Source organism: Hemicordylus capensis, chromosome 5 (genome assembly GCF_027244095.1).
Source record: "Hemicordylus capensis ecotype Gifberg chromosome 5, rHemCap1.1.pri, whole genome shotgun sequence".
NCBI classification, from domain to species: domain Eukaryota; kingdom Metazoa; phylum Chordata; class Lepidosauria; order Squamata; family Cordylidae; genus Hemicordylus; species Hemicordylus capensis.
Genome location: NC_069661.1, coordinates 237,687,856 through 237,705,136, shown reverse-complemented (window position 1 = coordinate 237,705,136; position 17,281 = coordinate 237,687,856). Strand labels below are relative to the sequence as shown.

The 17,281-nt window shown below is 44.2% G+C and overlaps 1 protein-coding gene across 23 annotated transcripts in view; it reads right to left on the bottom strand.

The window, feature by feature from the left end:
- CACNA1C (calcium voltage-gated channel subunit alpha1 C) overlaps positions 1–17,281 on the bottom strand; it is an 852,604-nt gene that overhangs the window by 747,100 nt on the left and 88,223 nt on the right. The window contains exon 1 of one of the 23 annotated variants that reach the window (XM_053254993.1): positions 844–933. The exons of 20 other annotated variants lie outside the window; for them this stretch is intronic. The gene's annotated coding sequence lies outside the window, so the exon portion shown is untranslated. Of the gene's footprint in view, positions 1–291; positions 422–843; positions 934–17,281 lie in introns of those variants that run through there. 2 more of the 23 variants (XM_053254991.1, XM_053254996.1) reach the window with 2 other exon arrangements.

Genomic DNA, 17,281 nt, shown 5'->3' with positions numbered 1-17,281 from the left:
CCAAGTTGGCAGGGGTTTACCCTCGTTGTACACCTTGTTGTTACCCTTGTTGTACAGCACCAAGAACCTTTGGATGGGGTGGTCTAGAAATGCAAGAAATAAATACATACATACATATATAAAAATAAAAACAAGAGTATGGAATAAGAACAATTGTCTCTTCATAAAATAGACTGTAAGAGAGAGAGAAAGAGTTTCCATTGACCAGGCAACTCAGATTTTAAGCAATGCAGTAAAACAAAATAAGTTCCCTCACACATCTAACTGTACTGGTCCTAACTTGTTACTCACAGGCTGTGGCCTTCCCATTTCCCCAGCCGCTCTTGGTCCACTGCTTTCTCAGCACACACCTGGGACAGAACTGGCCAACAGATTCAGAACAAAGTTTTCTCCTCTCTGGTAGGTGACTGTGTGTGTAGTTCCCACTCAGCCCTCTGGATTGGTCCTTCTGTTTTGAATTTCCTGGGCTTTTTCCCCTTATTAGGAAAGGCCCACCCTCCCAGCAGTTGCTCTAAGTGAGGCCTAGTCCTCCCTCAAATCCTTCCCATCACTACACACATACAGCAGTACACTTCTTATCTGTACCCTGTGTTTCTCAGAGGGGCTGTACCCAGGTTTGCTTTTAAAATAAATGTACGTGTAATCACTCACACAAAAAGCATGTATGTGTGCACAGACATCTGAATGCGCATACAACACGTCTGAATTGAGCTAATCGAGTTTGGCAGTGGTCAGCAGAACAGAACCAAGGTAGCAGTCTAGTCACAAGCTACTGGAGGCAATATTCTCACAGTACCACCAGTACAACTATAATGCATGCTGCTGCTACTAAGGAAAGATTACCTTACAGTCACACTGAGCCAGCTCTAGAGGGTTGCCAAGTCAGGAATTTTTCAGGATTGCCAAGATAATGGGGACAAAATGGCCTGGATTTTCTTTCTCCCTCTCTCTCCATTTAGACAATTATTGCCAGGCAAGGAAGGAGAAAACCTGGGTTTGGGTTGCATATATGTGTGCTGAGGCTGAGGGAGGGTGTGGGCTGCCAAACTGAGAATGGCCACTGTACACCATCTCTTAGTAGTTCCTGAGGGGACGTGAGGCAGCTGTATGAACAGGCAGCAGTGAGAAGGAGCTGCTTACTGCTGTGCTGGTCGGGCCAGCAACTTCATGAATTTGTTTGCTCAGTCATGCTGTACGAGTGGAACTAATGTATATGGAACGAAGTAGCAGAGGTGGGGCAGCAGGCAGGGACAATAACTCAGTGCCACACGGGAAAGGCACAGGTAAAGGGAACAGCTACTAGGAAGTGCTTGTTGTTACTGCACGGGGTAGGAGCAGGAGGAACACAGAAGGATGTTAGAAGCATAGGAAGCCCTCTTATACCAAGTCAGACCATTGATCAGTCCAGCTCAGTATTGTCTGGGGGCTGACTGGCAGTGGCTTTCCAAGGTTACAGCAGGCAATAACGTCTCTCAGTCCTACTACATGGAGATGCCAGGGAGTGAACCTGGGACCTTACATAGGAACATAGGAAGCTGCCATATACTTAGTCAGACCATCGGTCTATCTAGCTCAGTATTGTCTTCACAGACTGGTAGCAGCTTCTCCAAGGTTGCAGGCAGGAATCTCTCTCAGCCCTATCTTGGAGATGCTGCCAAGGAGAGAACTTGGAACCTTCTGCTCTTCCCAGAGCGGACCCATCCCCTGAGGGGAATGTCTTACAGTGCTCACACTTCTAGTCTCCCATTCATATGCATCCAGGGCAGACCCTGCTTAGCTAAAGGGACAAGTCATGCTTGCTACCACAAGATCAGCTCTCCTCTCCTAGAGAGCTGCAGATGCTCTTCCACAAGATGCAGGCATGAAAATGCTCTTCCATCAAGTTATGGTCACATCCCCTAAGGGGAATATTTTATAGTCTCCTATGTAATCTCCCATCCAAATGCAAATTGAGGTGGACCCTGCTTAGTAAAGGGGACAACTCATGCTCACTACCACAAAAGGACTTTTGTTTCCGGGATCATGGGAGGTACATGGGGCCCAGGCTCGTCTTCTCTGTTGCAGCCCCCTCCCTATGGAACACTCTGCCTCCTGAGATTCGTAATGCCCCCTCCCTTCTGTCCTTTACGAAGCTTCTGGAAACTTATCTATGTTGCCAGGCTTTTAGTTTTTAGCGTGTGGGGTTTTTGGTTTTGGTGGTGGTGTTGTTCTCACTGTTGTTGTTTTAATCTATGTAAACCGCCACGAGTCTAAGGAAGTCAGGCGGCCAATAAATTTGCTAAACAAACAAACAAACAAACAAACAAACAAACAAACAAACATACTCCTACTTAATTCTTGAATTAGAACAAACCCCAGAACATGGTTGCCTGTTGCACCTCAATTTGCATTTGGACGGGAGACTACAAATGAGACTGTAAAATATTTCCCTTAGGGTATGTGAACATGGTTGTCTGTTGTTCCATATACATTGATACACATGCAGCCATTCTGGACAGTGGTGAAGAGGAGGCTTAGGGGCCTGGCTGACACATGAAAGGCAGTAGCTGCTGATAGAAGGGCATCATGACAATGCTGGGCCAGGAAGCTTAGAGAAGCTTCCATTAACTAGTATCTGGCTGTCTCCGTAGTTCCCAACCTACCAATAAATGGCACCCACACATGGTGAGACCACCAGCACCCCAGGACCCACCTGCCCTGCTTAGCCATGCCTCCCAAGGAAGGGAAGAAGTCACAGCAGCTGGTGCAGTTTCCACACCAGGTTAGTGTGACTGCCCCATTGTGAGTGAGCGAGCAAGCTAGTGTCTCCACTATATAAGTGTGCATGCTTGATGAGATTAGAAATGTTTGTGTTTCCAATATGCTTATCACCTTGAGAGAACATATTTGTATTTACTACATCTGCCTAATTTCTTAACTATGACTTGATCTATATATTGGAGATGGAGTTCTAGTCATTGACCTTTTGCACAAACTATACGAATGACCACTAGGGGCACTGGGAGCAGAGGTAGCTAGTGAGGGTCTCCTTATCTGTCCCTGCTTTCCTTTGCACTCTGACCCCTGCCTTGCCTCCTCAGGTACTTCCTTTCCTCCTAGAGAGAAGATGGAAAACAATTCTCTCTCTCTCTCGCTCGCTACCTATTCCTTATGTAGATCTTTCCTATCTCAAATGTACTTCACCAATAAATCAATTTAGTTTAGACTCTACAATGATCTCCATGTGTGATACTTAAATAGCTGCAAAAACTAAACTCTGCACTCTGTAACTGGAGTGCTAGCTTCCTTGGTGCTTTGCTAAATGATCACACACCCCAACACTATAGTCTGTGGCTTCACTCATTTTCTTGGGTGAGTTGCTCTGTGTATAGGTTTCCTGCTTTCTAACTGTGGCACAGTTGTAGCCTCAATTATGTTGTGATCTTGTGTGGCAATATTGCTTTGGTGGCAGCAGACTAGTGGCAGAGGCATAAAAAGTTCCAAAGGCCCCCATGTTCAACTATTGGACGCTGTGCCCTCACTTTTATTTTTGTGGTGCCACAACTGCCGCTGCTTTTTAAAAAGGAGACTTGTTTATTGGTTTTTCCTCCAGGTGTAGGAAGCGAAAACACCCCCACCCAAAATTCAAGGCAGTACTCATTGGCAGCCTGGCTCCACTAAGTCCTGCCCGCCAAACAGCTTAATCAAGCTTACAGACCCGTCCCCTCACCACAACCCTCCAAAGCCTCATCGCCCACCCACTGAACATGATCGTGATAAAATGATGATGGTGTGCAGCTCGCAGCAGGAGGCATGCACAGAACAGATGCAACAGGGCAATCAGATGTTTGGCAGGGTGGGCAGCATGCTTTGAAGTCCATCCCAGTCTGACCTGCCTGCCCTTGCCCCTCTGCCCTCATGCCACTCTTCTTGGGAGGCTCCCCAAAGCATCTCTTTTCAGGTGGCTCACCTTCACTGAACACATCTGCCCAGTTGTGGTCCAACCCTGCTTGGAAACATATGGAATAGCTGCACACCTTACACAAAAAGAGCAGTTTCTGCCCAGGCCCTACCCAGGTACCTTTAAAAATATTCAATTACATTTTTAACTATTATTATTTTTTAAAAAAACATTTGCCCTGTTTTTCTTGCAAATATAATCCAAGTTGGCTTACAACAATAGAATAAAGTAACTTGTACAAACAGCAAAATTAACAACAGAATACACCATTAGCTGAGTCAAGGCTTTATAAAGAAAAGAGTCAAGGACTTGGTTCATCCAGGGATAAAACTATAACTGATCAAGGGGGAGAAATGTCCCTGGGCCTGTGACAGTGGGGAACCCTCCAGGTGGACAACAACTTGCTCTTTGCTCTCTCCTCCCGCCTCTCTGAAGAAGGTGGGGGGCAGTGGACCATCTTTACTTTTTTGTCCCAGAGCCCACTCCAACCTTGCTACACCCCTGGATTCATCTTATCAGTTGCAATGTTCAGATCTAATGGCAGCCATACTTCATATCCAACACGCTACTTTTAGCATCAAAGCACCTACAGTAAATAAGTCAGAACTCTTCATCAGCCTTAGGAAGCAAGATGATCATGAATGAATGATTGATTGATTTTGAATTTCCCAGAGGCAACTAACGATTTTGTACGCTCATCAGCATGAGGGAGGCTTATTTTTAAAGCTCAGTACTGTCTGAAAATCAGGTCAATTTAAGGTACCATATTAGGATGCAAGACATACTGAGATCAGCATGCAGGAGCACTATCTGATGTCTTGCACTTGGCTACAAACATTAGGCGGACTGAAAATCATGTCATATTTGGAAAGGCGCAAGCTTTTAAGTTCCTGCTTAAAATTGTGTTCGCTGGTAACATTGTTAATCCTTTGCTTTATATGCACTCAGTTCAGGGCTGTGTGCTAAAATAATGTTAAATCTGAACTGGGTTCTTTTGCTGATTTTGTAGTCTATCTTTGACTGGTATTTTTAAATGCTCCCCACCCCACTTCCCTCTACTCTGCCTAAGGCAAGAACTCTAAATACAATAAAGAAATGTGATGTGATTAAGTTGTAAGGAAATGGTACTCTGCATATACTCAGAGGTTCCTTCCAGTCAGCCTACAAGTGGGCAAGAGAGATAGTCTTATGGCAGTGAGCATGAATTATTCCCATTGCTAAGCACGGTCTGCCCTTGTTTGCATTTGGATGGATGAGTACATGTGAGCACTGTCTGCTGTAAGGTATTCCCCTTAGGGGCTGGGGCCATAGCTCAGAGGTAGAACATTTGTTTGCCTCCAGAAGATCCCAGGTTCACACCTTGGCATCTCTGAGCACCACTGCCAGTCAGTGTAGACAATACTGAGCTAGATGGACCAATAGTCTGACTCATTATAAGGCAGCTTCCTGAATTCCTGGGCAGGAGCGTAACAAGGCTGGAGTGGGCCCAGAAACAAATTTTTAAAATGGGCCCCTCGCTGATACACACACACACACACACTTCACAATATATAGTCATGTGACTTGCCTCATGTGACTTGCCTGCATGGGGGCCCCCAGGCAGCCACCTCCCCTTGCCTAATAGTAGTTATGCCCCTGTTCCTGGATAAGTGATACTGCTTAACTCCTGCTTCAAGACTCAACATGCACATTACCATGCACATTCCAATCAGTGTTCCCTCTTACAGGGATTTCCAGATGTTGTTGACTACAATTCCCATAATCCCCAAGCAAAAGCCATTGCAGATGGGGATTCTGGGAGTTGTAGTTAACAACATCTGCGAATCTCTGTTAGAGTGAACACTGATTCCAATGCAATCTTGACCTCTCAACTCAGAATGCAGGAGTGTGTCTCATCCATCTGCCAATTTCTCAATGTGAGTGGAAAAAAGATGCAAACATTAAGCACCTATCCATCCTTTAACACCTTGAGAAACACGCGAAAGAAAACCACAATTGGCTCTAGATGCCCAAGAATGTTCCCTTAGCACCCACAGGGTTTAAAAAGATATATAGGTGCCTCACATATCATAAGGTAGCATGGGTATGCATTAAATTTCCAATATGCTTTTATTTGTACAAATGCTTTTATTTGTACAAGTGCTTAGGTCATAAGTAAGGTGGAGTGGATAGAATATTAGATTCATATCCCTGTTAAGACTTTCACTAGATGGCCATTGGCAAGCCACAGATTGGGTGGCCATCACAGTTCCTCCCAGGATTGTTGACAGAGTCAAACTTGCTATATTGCAAGCTGCCATGTGGATGAGACCTTTATTCTACATTCAGACTATCCAGCAGACCATGGTTTCTTGGGTTGTGAATGCAGCAGGAAGGAGCACTGAGCCTTCCCTTGTCTGTTATCTCTTCTCCTTGGTACAGTGCTATGATGGAAGATTCCTGATTAGTTCAACCACAGCTCTGTGCGTCATCCAAATGTGGGAGCTGTGGTTTAACTGTGGTTTGCAAACCAAGATATTAAGCCAAAATGGAGTGGGGGGGCGGTTAACGGATAGGCAAAGTAGGCATTTGCCTATGGCGGCAAAATCTGAGGAGTGGCAAATTTTGCCACGCCTCTCTGAGATGCAGGAAAAGAGTTGGAAGAAGCCCTCGCTGCCCCCATCCTGCCACGCAGCAACAGTTTTTTAAAAGGTGGGGGGCATTCCCCTCGATCCCTCTCCCCACAGCCATTGCAGCCACCCCCGCCCCCAGGGCTGAGCGGCAAATTCTTGGCTGCCTATGGGTGGCAAAAAGCTTAATCTGCCCCTGGCCAGTACCAGATCCTAGTTTCACATCCTGTTTGCTAAGCCACAGTTAACCCATAGATAGTGGATTTGGACAAAATGTAGAGCTATGCTATGCAGCACTGACACAAAAGCAGGTTCCCAACCAGCACTGGGGGTATCCCCAAAATGCCATTGTGGGATTTCTGGGGACTGGGAAAACATGCCCTGGCCCCCAAACCTCTGTGCTGTCTAGGGTAGCTGGTGACCATCTGGGCATGTAATCAGTTTGCCTTGCAAGGACTATGCAGTTGATTGTGGGGAAGGTGAGTTTAAGCAGTCTTTCCCACCACCCACCCAGTAGCCCTTCTCACAGATCATGAGAAAGGGCCCCATGTTATGTCCAGATCATATGAAATAGCTCTGTTAGGTAATGAAAGAAATATTTGCCCAAATTCATAGAATAAGTCTCTGGTTAAGCAAATATGTGAACCTAAGTCACCAGAGTCCAAATCCATACACCCTCTGATGTTTCACAGATGAAAACAGGGATGCTACAAATGTACCCAATTTTTGTACCAAGGTTTACTGCCCAAGCCCAACTTGTCCTTTTAATTTCAGTGGGACTACTATGACTAATTTTCATAATTTCAATGCAAAAGGGGAAAATAGGGGCAAAATAATAACAGTGATTTATCAGGACAGCTTGCAAAAAATAGGGATTGATCCTGGTAAATAGGGATAATTCGAACTAGGATAATTAGAACTGGATCCAGGATCCAGTAAGGCTATTCTCATCAGCAGCGATAATGAGACTAGGGAAGCCCAGCCTGGTTTTCGCTGTGCGTGAGAACCGCCAGGAGCCACGCTGCTCCCGGCGGCGGCTCGGCAGCAACCCTGCCTAAATACCCTCACCCTCCCCTGTGAGGCTAATGGAGCGAGCCCTCTGTTAACCTTGTTCAACTGATCGTGTGTCAGCTGCAGCTCTTCGCAGCCACGGCGGGCACACTCGGGGAGTGGGGGAGAGGAGGGCGGACCCCAGGAATGTACTGTACACTTGCATGATGCATTACTGGGGTGCCGGGGTGGGGCCCTTCCTTTTGCCTGACCCCCGAACCTGCCAGGCGAGCTGCGGCTGGGCGTGGGAGCACTGGAGCAAAGCCGCCACTTGTCTGGGTGGGCGATCCACCCACCCAGGGAGAAGGCGCCAATCGTCTGTGGGTAGGTAAGCACTTTCAGGCTTCCTCCCCACAAAACAGGGTAGCCCTTCCCACTTGATCATGGGAAGAGCTTCAGTGTGTTAAAGGATCAGTGGGGTAAACTGGGAAACCTTACCTAGAAAAGACTGTGAGGTCATTCACACAATCAAAAACTGTGTTCTACCCAGGTTTGGGAGCTGTGTGTGCTCCCAATTCTTGGTTGTGTGGAAGCAAGGTAGGTAAACTCAGGTTTTCCTCCTACCTTGCTTCCAAACAACTAAAAATTGGGAGCACACACAGCTCCACAAACTTGGGTAGAACACAGTTTTCTTACTGGGTGAATGACCTCTGTATGTGATATGTGCTCAACTTCCAGAGCCCTCTTTAAGTACAGAAAGGAATAGGCATGTGGTTAGGAAGCAGTGTAAGACCTCTGGATTAGCAAGATTAATTTGCCCTTCTGGGCTTTCCTGGCCAGGCCTCTAGCCTACTATAACCCAGGACCTGCAGAACCAGGGTTGACACACACAGCCACTAGGTATGATTCCTGTAGAGCTTCCCACAACTGTGTCATTGAGCTTGTTAGTAAATAACTGGCTCAGAGAAGCACAGTGATCCATTAAGAACAATGAAGGCATTGCATCCTCCATTGTATGTTTGTATACTTTTCATTCATGACTGTCCACTTTTTAGCTTATCTTAATCAAGCACAATATTTCTCCAACATACATTTTGTTTATTGCTGTCTTCTTGGGCTGCCAAAAAATGGAGTATGTTTCAAATCCAGATGCAAAAACAGACACAGTCACTGCTCTGCAGATCTCTGCCCTAAAAGTGGCACTATATTTGAAGGTTTCTTCTGTAGTTCAAAACCGGGGTGTGGGGGGGGGCGATGTCCAGGCTATGCTGCCTGCTACCATGCACATCCATGGGCAATTTTGAAAAGTGTGGAAATTGAATGGGAAAATAATGGTAGATCTTTAGGAGCATGGATCTAAGTAAAACTTCCTGTGCCTGGTTTGCATCATAGTTTAAGAAGCTGTAATGTGCAGTCTTGAAATATGTTCTTATGTCACTGGAAAGCTATACAAACATATACTTCAACCAGTTACTCTGTGACCTTTGCTGCACTGGGTGCACACAAATGCACGAGACAGGCTCTATAGATCCTTTCTAAAAATATACATTCCTGTTTATACAAAAGTAGATTCATTGATCATTTCTGAACACACACACACACACATACACACTTCAACAGGAAAAACATGGCAATGCAAACAAAGCATATAGAATATAGATCTGAAAGGGCTGCAGTCGATGGACATCAAAATTTGCAGCATAGGTTGATAGACATTAAGAAATCACAGTAGCCTGTTTCAGAGACTTGGTTTCTGGCAATGCCAGACAGAAGCACTTGTGATGCCTTGTGCTAAGCCAAATTCTGCTAGGCTAATGTGTTTTAAACATGTGGTGGATAAATAATTAAAAACTGGGTAAATACATTTAAATTTCTTTTGAGCAAATTAAAAACCTATATAACTATTAATAGCTTGGATCAATAAACCATAATCTTTTTATCAGCTACCATAAATAGCTGATATTGTTGGTGTAGTAGAAAGAATGTACCCAAAGAAACCTGGGTACCAATCCCCACCAAGCCATTAAGCTCATTAGCTTGCATCAGATTAGTTAAGACCACCATTTTTATATGCCAGTAAGGTATGGAATATTCAAAGCTTTTGTGTATGCTCCAAGCATGATCTTATTTCCTGTACACACACTGCTGCAGGGTTCTGAACTACTTCCTAGTGTGATCTTATCCTCTGTACATAAGCCAAGCAGAAACCTCACACAATTTTTGCAGCTCCACCTGCTGGTCATCTCTTGCCTTCTAAGAAGAACCCGCCCCTTTTCATTACCACTTTTGTGATGACTGGGGAAAGGGTGGATTCTTCTCAGAATGCAAGAGCTGGTCAGCAGGTGGTGCTGTGAAAATCATGCAAGGTCTCTGCTTGGCACGTGTATAGAGTAAGATCACTCTAGGAGGTAGCATGGAATCTTGCAGTAATGTATGCATGTTGAATACCTTCATACATGGAAATGTTGAATTATGCTACACTTTAATGCTCTATGGAAGTGGTAACATCCGACATTGTTGTTTTGAAGATAAAATGGACAGAAATCTTGTAAGCATGTTAGACTGAATGAGTTCCATATAGAAGCCTATAGAATGGGTTCACATGATTGAGTAAGTGCCATCAAGTCGGTGTCAACTCGTAGCAACCACATAGATATATTCTCTCCAAGATGATGTGTCTTCAACTTGGCCTTTAAGGTCTCTCAGTGGTGCATTCATTGCTGTTGTAATCGAGTCCATTTCACTCAAAGCACAAATGACCAGGCTCAAACTATCATACTTCGGACACATTATGTAAAGATCCAGCTCCCTTGAGAAGTCCATAATGCTGGGAAAAGTTGAAGGAAAGAGAAGAAGAGGACGACCAGCAGTAAGGTGGGTTTGCATACACCAATACTATTTGGTTACATTAGAAAGTATGTAACCTTCCCTTAACAAATCCTTGCAACTGAAATAATCACGAAAAACAATTACACTTCAGCTATCTATACCAACTGGTGAATAGTATCTCATTAAAAGCAAAATGCATAATTTATAAATATGTCAGCTCTAAAAGCCTATACTATTCTAGTTTAGTGGTTTCATGATATAGAACACATATGTGATGGCCGTAGCACATACATCTTTTTAGAATTCTTGTGGTGACATAATTAGATCAGTGTAATTTTTCAGTTAGCCATTGATCTACTCCAAACATTGAGAGATGTCTTCCTCAGTGTAGGGCACTGATAGACAGAAGGCAAAGAGACTACTGCTCCTAATATATACGGGAGATATCGAAAATATTTGGAGTGCAACTAAGCAACTGGAATCTGTCCTGTATATTTCAGCTCAAATAAGTATGCCTTATACTTTTACACTGACTTGGCTAGTGAGCAAGAGGTTGCTGATTCAGATCCCTACTGGTATGTTTCCCAGAACATGGGAAACACCTATATCGAGCAGTAGCGATATAGGAAGGTGCTGAAAGGCATCATCTCACACTGCACAGGAGGAAGCAATGGTAAACCCCTCCTGTATTTTACCAAAGAAAACCACATGGCTCTGTGGTCGCCAGGAGTCGACACTGACTTGAAGGAACAATTTTACTTTAACATTCAATCTAAAGTCTGTGGCATTAGCCGATATCTTGCAGAAGATGTTCCTGTATTTTCCTCATTGTATTCAGTCATTCCATCCAGCAAATGTGTACAATATCTGCCATCTGACTATGATTAGAAGCTTTAAAACATATGGGACATCTTGCAGGGACACATAGAGCTTAAACTGGGGAAACTGGCCCTTATTGCCTTACCGTGGGTACCACTCCATTGACTAATGTAGTGACTGCCATTTTACATGGCTTGACCAATCCTAGCATCAAAAATGGCAATACCGATGATAGTGGAACACAAGCAAGATGCAGGGGCACATTGCTTCTTGTCTTGTCTTACTGAGCATACTGCTGTTAGCTGCTCTTCCACCTGCACAGAGCTTGGAAAACCATGTCCTGTGCAAACTGCATCAAAGCACAACTACCTTTAAAGAGGTATTCTCATTTTAAAATAAGTTGGAGACCTTTGGAAGACCCAGTTCCATCCATATGACCCTGTTGACTGCCCATTCATTATCTTTCTGCCCTTTGCTGACCGAATCCCATTGTATTTTGCTTAATGCTGTCTAAGATCAATATCAGCATGACCAGGTCAGACAATAATTACTAGGGTCACCCATGCTACTTAAATATCTTCTAAAATGTCCACTTTCACAAATAACAATAGCTGCCCTGAGAGCTTTAAAACCCATTCTTCAAAAGCTTGTTGGTCAGGGTTATTTAATCCATCCATTCAAGAGTTTTCTCTCAATGGATGCTTCATAACATCACCACTAGTTACAGTATGATCAGAAAATGCAAGTCTCTACAGTACACAACCAGATTATTCAGGTGGAGCTGGTATAGCTCTGTACTAGTCAAGGGCATAGCCTATGAATTGAAAACTCAAATCTCATCTCAGCATTTAACTCACGAGATTGCCTTGAGCAAGCTGCTGTGCCTAAGCTTTGCCTCTGTGTAATACTCTATGAGGTCATTAACAGAATCAAAAACTGTGTTCTACCTGGGTTTGGGAGCTGTGTGGGCTCCCAGTTCTTGGTTGTATAGAAGTAAGGTAGGAGGAAAACCTGGGTAGAAGTGATTGTGTGGAAGCAAGGTAAGAGGAAAAGCTACCCAGGTTTTCTCCTACCTTGCTTCCACACAATCACTTCTACCCAAGTTTTCCTCTTACCTTGCCTCCACACAACTGGAAATTGAGAGCACACACAGTTCCCAAACCTGGGTAGAACACTGTTTTTGATTGTGATGGCCCCTATGAAGCGCTTCACACAATTGGTGTGAAGCACCAGATGGGGTTTGTGCGGGGAGAGCGGGCTTAGCCTGCTCTCCCCACACATGAGCTGTCGCTTGTTGCTGGGTGGCCGGATAGGTCACCCAGACGAGCAGCTGCTCCAGTTGGGTGTTCCTGTGCCCCGCTGCAGCTCCATCAGGGGCTCCGGGGGTCGGGGGAAGGAGAGCACCATCATGTGGTGCCCCAGCCCCCTGAACCCCAGGAAGGCACCACACACTCATGCAGTGCCTTCCAGGGGTTCCCTCTCCCCTCCCACCACCCCAGTGTGTAAAATAAATAATGATAAAATAAATAAGGTTTACGGAGTATTCATTCCATTAACCTCATTTAGGGTGAGGGGTAGTTAGGCGGGCTAGCTGCCAAAGAGCCACAGGGCTTGCCCGCGAGCCCAGGGGTTCTCATGATTGCTCAAAAACGGGCTTAGGGAGCCCAGCCCGGTTTTGAGCAATCATGTGAATAGCTTCTATGTGTACTTATGATATAGCCTTGAGCGACTCTGCTGTACCTCTATGTAATATAGAGATAAAACTATTGGCCCTCCTTAAAAGACTGTTAGCAGTTCTTAATGAATGCACATGAACAGTTTTGAGCTAAGAAATGTTTAGGAAAACACTAAGGGCAAGGTTCACATGTAACACGGCAAGTAAGGCTACCACAAATTGCCAGTTCCTGAAGTGCGTGTGGGAGTCTGACTTCCGGTGTTAGAATGGCTATGCCAACACTGGGTGTGTCGTCCAAACCCACCAACGTCAACATATTCCAACCTATTTGTGGTTGTGAACCCGACATCTGTAACCTAGATTTGTAGAAGGTTACAGACTTTGGGTTCATAAGCAGGTGTGGTGGTTCATGGCAGCCTTACTTTCTACATTATGTATGAACCCAACCTAAGTATTATTATAATCAAAACTGGCAGGTAGCTATTCTCTACAAAAGTCCTAATAACTTGAGTATCTATCAGAATATTTCCAGATAACAGCTACCACACTAGTTTTTACTGTGATATAACCACCTTGGGATTGTTTTAATGAAAGGCGGTATATAAATTCAACAATAAAACAATAAAAATAATACTTGTGCTAACTCAAATTCAACACTAGTACCACAATATTATGTTTTAATTCAATTGATGTTGTGGCAGCCTTGCTGGGAGAAGGGGAGGAAGAACCTGTTAGTTGCTTTGAACAGAAAGTAGAGAAACATGTTCTCCAGTGCTGAAAGAGAGAGAGCGCACACTCTAGAACAGGGCTGCATGACATTGGCTCTTCAGCTGGTTTTGAACTACAGCTCCCATCATCTCTAGCCACAGTGGCCAATATTCAGGGGTGGTGGGAGTTGTAGTTCAAAAACAGCTGAAAAGCCAACGTGGCTAAATGTCAAGGACATATTTTGCACATCAGCAATGATAGCACAGGTCCTAGTCAACAGGAACCCATTAACAGAACATAACTAGGTTGATTATAGAGTTCAAATAACAAAAGCTTCAAAGTCCTCTTTGTTTTATTTATTTATTTATTTATCTGATCAATGCTTAGCTTTCTCACTTGTTTTGCAGGTATAGTGCTTTAAAATAATTTTGGGCCTTTTATTTTTAAAAAAGGGTTTTAGAAGTAGCTGTATTTCACAGTTTCATCTATCAGTACCATATCCTGCATGGTTTTCTTGACTCAAGCATATGTTCAGGACTGTGAGAATCCATAATGCAGGGGACTCGGGTATGTGTAGTGCAGACTAAGGCAGTGGTTTTCAAACAGTCTCCCTTCAGGGAAGCCATTTTGCACTGATTTATCTGCTGAAGAACTTCCAAATATCTTCCATGAAATCCCAGTCTGGGAAATGATCTTGGGTGTACCCTCAGTTTATGTGGGGTCATTGCCAGGGCTGTGTGTTGGGTCTCACCATTGCCTTGTATGAACTGCAATTACATCCTAGACTGCACCCAGCACTCCTCTGAAGGGAAAGATGAACAGCAAGCAGACTTTCAGAGAAGATGGTCTGACATTACTTATTATTATCATCATCATTTATTTGAAATATTTAAATTTGAAGTTGGTTACAGATGTTGGCTTCTGGACCACAAGTAGGAGAGGATATGCCTACATTGATGGGTTTGGACAACACACCCAAAGTCGGCATAACCGACCTGATACCAGAAGTTGGGCTTGTGGGCACATCCAGGAAGAGCATTTCAGCCAAGTCTCTGGTTCACCATGTAGTGCAACCCCCCACTCCCCGCTTGACCCTTTCTGGCAATTTTAAGAGTGTTCTATCCCTCAGCTTTTCATACTTAAAATATGTAAATACACACCCAAGCACTGTGCAACCTAATCAAAGTGGCCCAAGGGCCATTTAAGCATTCAGATCTAAACAAATCTATTCAGTTGGGATAACACCTCGGCAAGGTTGCACAAGACAACACAGAGAATGGACACTTACCCAGGAGTTTAGTAGATTTGAATCAAATATTGATCCAGGAACAAATGAACATATATTTAACTGAGTTAATATATTTAACAAGCCTCTGGTGCTAAGTTAATTGGTTAGAAAGAAGTCCTGAAGGAAATCAGAGCAGAAACTGGAAGCAAAGGGGAGAAAAGTGGAGAAGGAAACAGAAAATGAAAGTGGAGAGGCAAGGAAATAGAGAGGGAAGGAAGAAGATGGGAAGAAGAAGAGGACAAGGATGGGGAATAAACAAAGGGATTTGTTTAATTAATTAATTAATTAATTAATTGTATTCTGCCACTCCAGTGCAATACTGCTCCAGGCGGCTCACAAGCGCTTTCAGACATAAAGGCTCTTCTCATGAGCAGCCTAACCCAGGCTGCTTGTGTGGAGCGCCGAAATCGCTCTAAAAATCTCTAAACATACAAGTTATGGGGCTCAAATGTATGGATGAAAGTGGAATAGGAATGTAAGATTTTTTTGTTTAGACTTCTGATCCAAGTTCAGCATTCTATCCACTATGTGACACAGGAATGGCTCCAATTGTGGGGCTCCTGCCCAGCCTCACACTGATTTTTGCCCTGGCTCTTAGCTAAGGTTAAGGGCATGAGTATGCCTTTCACCCCAGCGCCAGGATCGTGTGTTTGCTCGGGCAACTTACAGAGACACAGAAACAGGCTCCTAGAGCACCCATCTGATGGGAGAATCCCACAATGCACTACACTCAGTACACAGTGCATTGTGGGATTCCTGAAAGTCATTGTCCCAGCCTCCAGCAAGCCGCAGAGCTCCTGGGAGCACCATTTGTATGAGCCACACAGCCATGTGGGCAGGGAGCTTGTTTTGGGGGAAGGCAACTACAGTGCAGCCTCCTCCCCTGCCCCTCCTTCCCTCCTGGTTGTGTGACTAGCCTTATTATGTTGTACAGGTGTGCAGATATCTGTGTACTCATACATGTGTTTGAATGACTGAACCTGCATTCATTTTAAAAGTGAACTTGGATACAGGGCCCTCAAATGCATGGTCAGATAGGAAGTGTACTGCTGTACCTGTGTTCAACATAAACTATGAACAGCTGTAACTATGTACAGATCTTACCTGTATACACTGTATATTCACTGTACGTGTATTTTCTGAATAGGGCTATAGACAATTGTGAATGAGAGGGAAAGAACTAGCAAGAGTTATTTGGGAGCAGAGAGGCATTGGGGAGAAAGTGAGGCGGGTGCAGGGATCATGTGGAGTAGGGAGGGATGGTAGAGTGGAGATAAATTGCATGTCATAGTGAAATGGGAAATAGGAAAGCAAATGCCCACTTTCCATGTCGCCCTCCACCAGCAGCCAAGTTCCTCCCGTGAGTGACAAGATCACTCCTCCTTTCTACTGCACTTCTGCCCCCACTCCAATTCAGCTCTCCCCAGCCTGCCCTCTGAAAGAACTTCTTCCCCTCCCCACTTACTCATTCCTGACTGTGGCACTAGTACCTCTTACATTCTGAGTCACATTTATGAACAATTAACCATGCCCATGTGTGGGTTTGGCTCTAAGCACATAAACAACTGCCACAGAATTGTAAGTGAGTCTCAAAGAGGAACTCGCTTACATGTCTCTTGCATTTAACCCTTGTACTATAGAGACTCCTGTGGTTTTGCATCAAACCTCATGTGCAGCCCCATGAGCTCCATAATGTAAATCATTGCTACCTCTTTATCTACCACATATGAACTCCTGTGCTTTTAACAAGATAATATAAGACAGGTTACAGTTTCAGAATTAGTACTGTGGTCAATAATGCACGAAGGAGGAAGAATACAGCCTGCATATCATACATCTAGTCTGCCTTGCAGAAACAAACTCTCTGATAGTTACTTCATGCATCTTAAAAGCTTATTTTGTCTGACAAAATTGGACATGAAATTTGCAAGAGAGAACATCACATGTGTGCCAATGAAGCAACACATTTTAAGAAGGCAAGCTTTGTAAATGTCCTTTTATATCCAACTGAGAAATACAGACAACTTTCTCATTGTTTTTTCCTCTTGAATAAACTATCTGAAATGTGATCAGCACCATGAGGGCTGCCTGTTCCCTGTAATGCTCTTAGGAAGAAATGTTGGCATAATTGCCTTAGTTGATCATATTTATGTTTTAATTATAGTGTCATGTTCAGCCTTTTGAATGGTTCCAAAACATCCAAAGGCAAAGATTGTGGGTTGTGAACAAAATAACCTAGAAATTTATTCCTGAGCATCTTTAGAACCCTGGTCATCAACTAACTGGGCAGGGAGGTGAGGAGGATGCTTTGTGTAAAGGGGGTTGGTTGGAGATGGGCCAAGGCCAACTTCAGCTTCCTTAAAGGGATCTAATTGCTGCAGCTGCCACTCCCAGACTTCTCCTTTGCTTCTTGGTTTGCAACT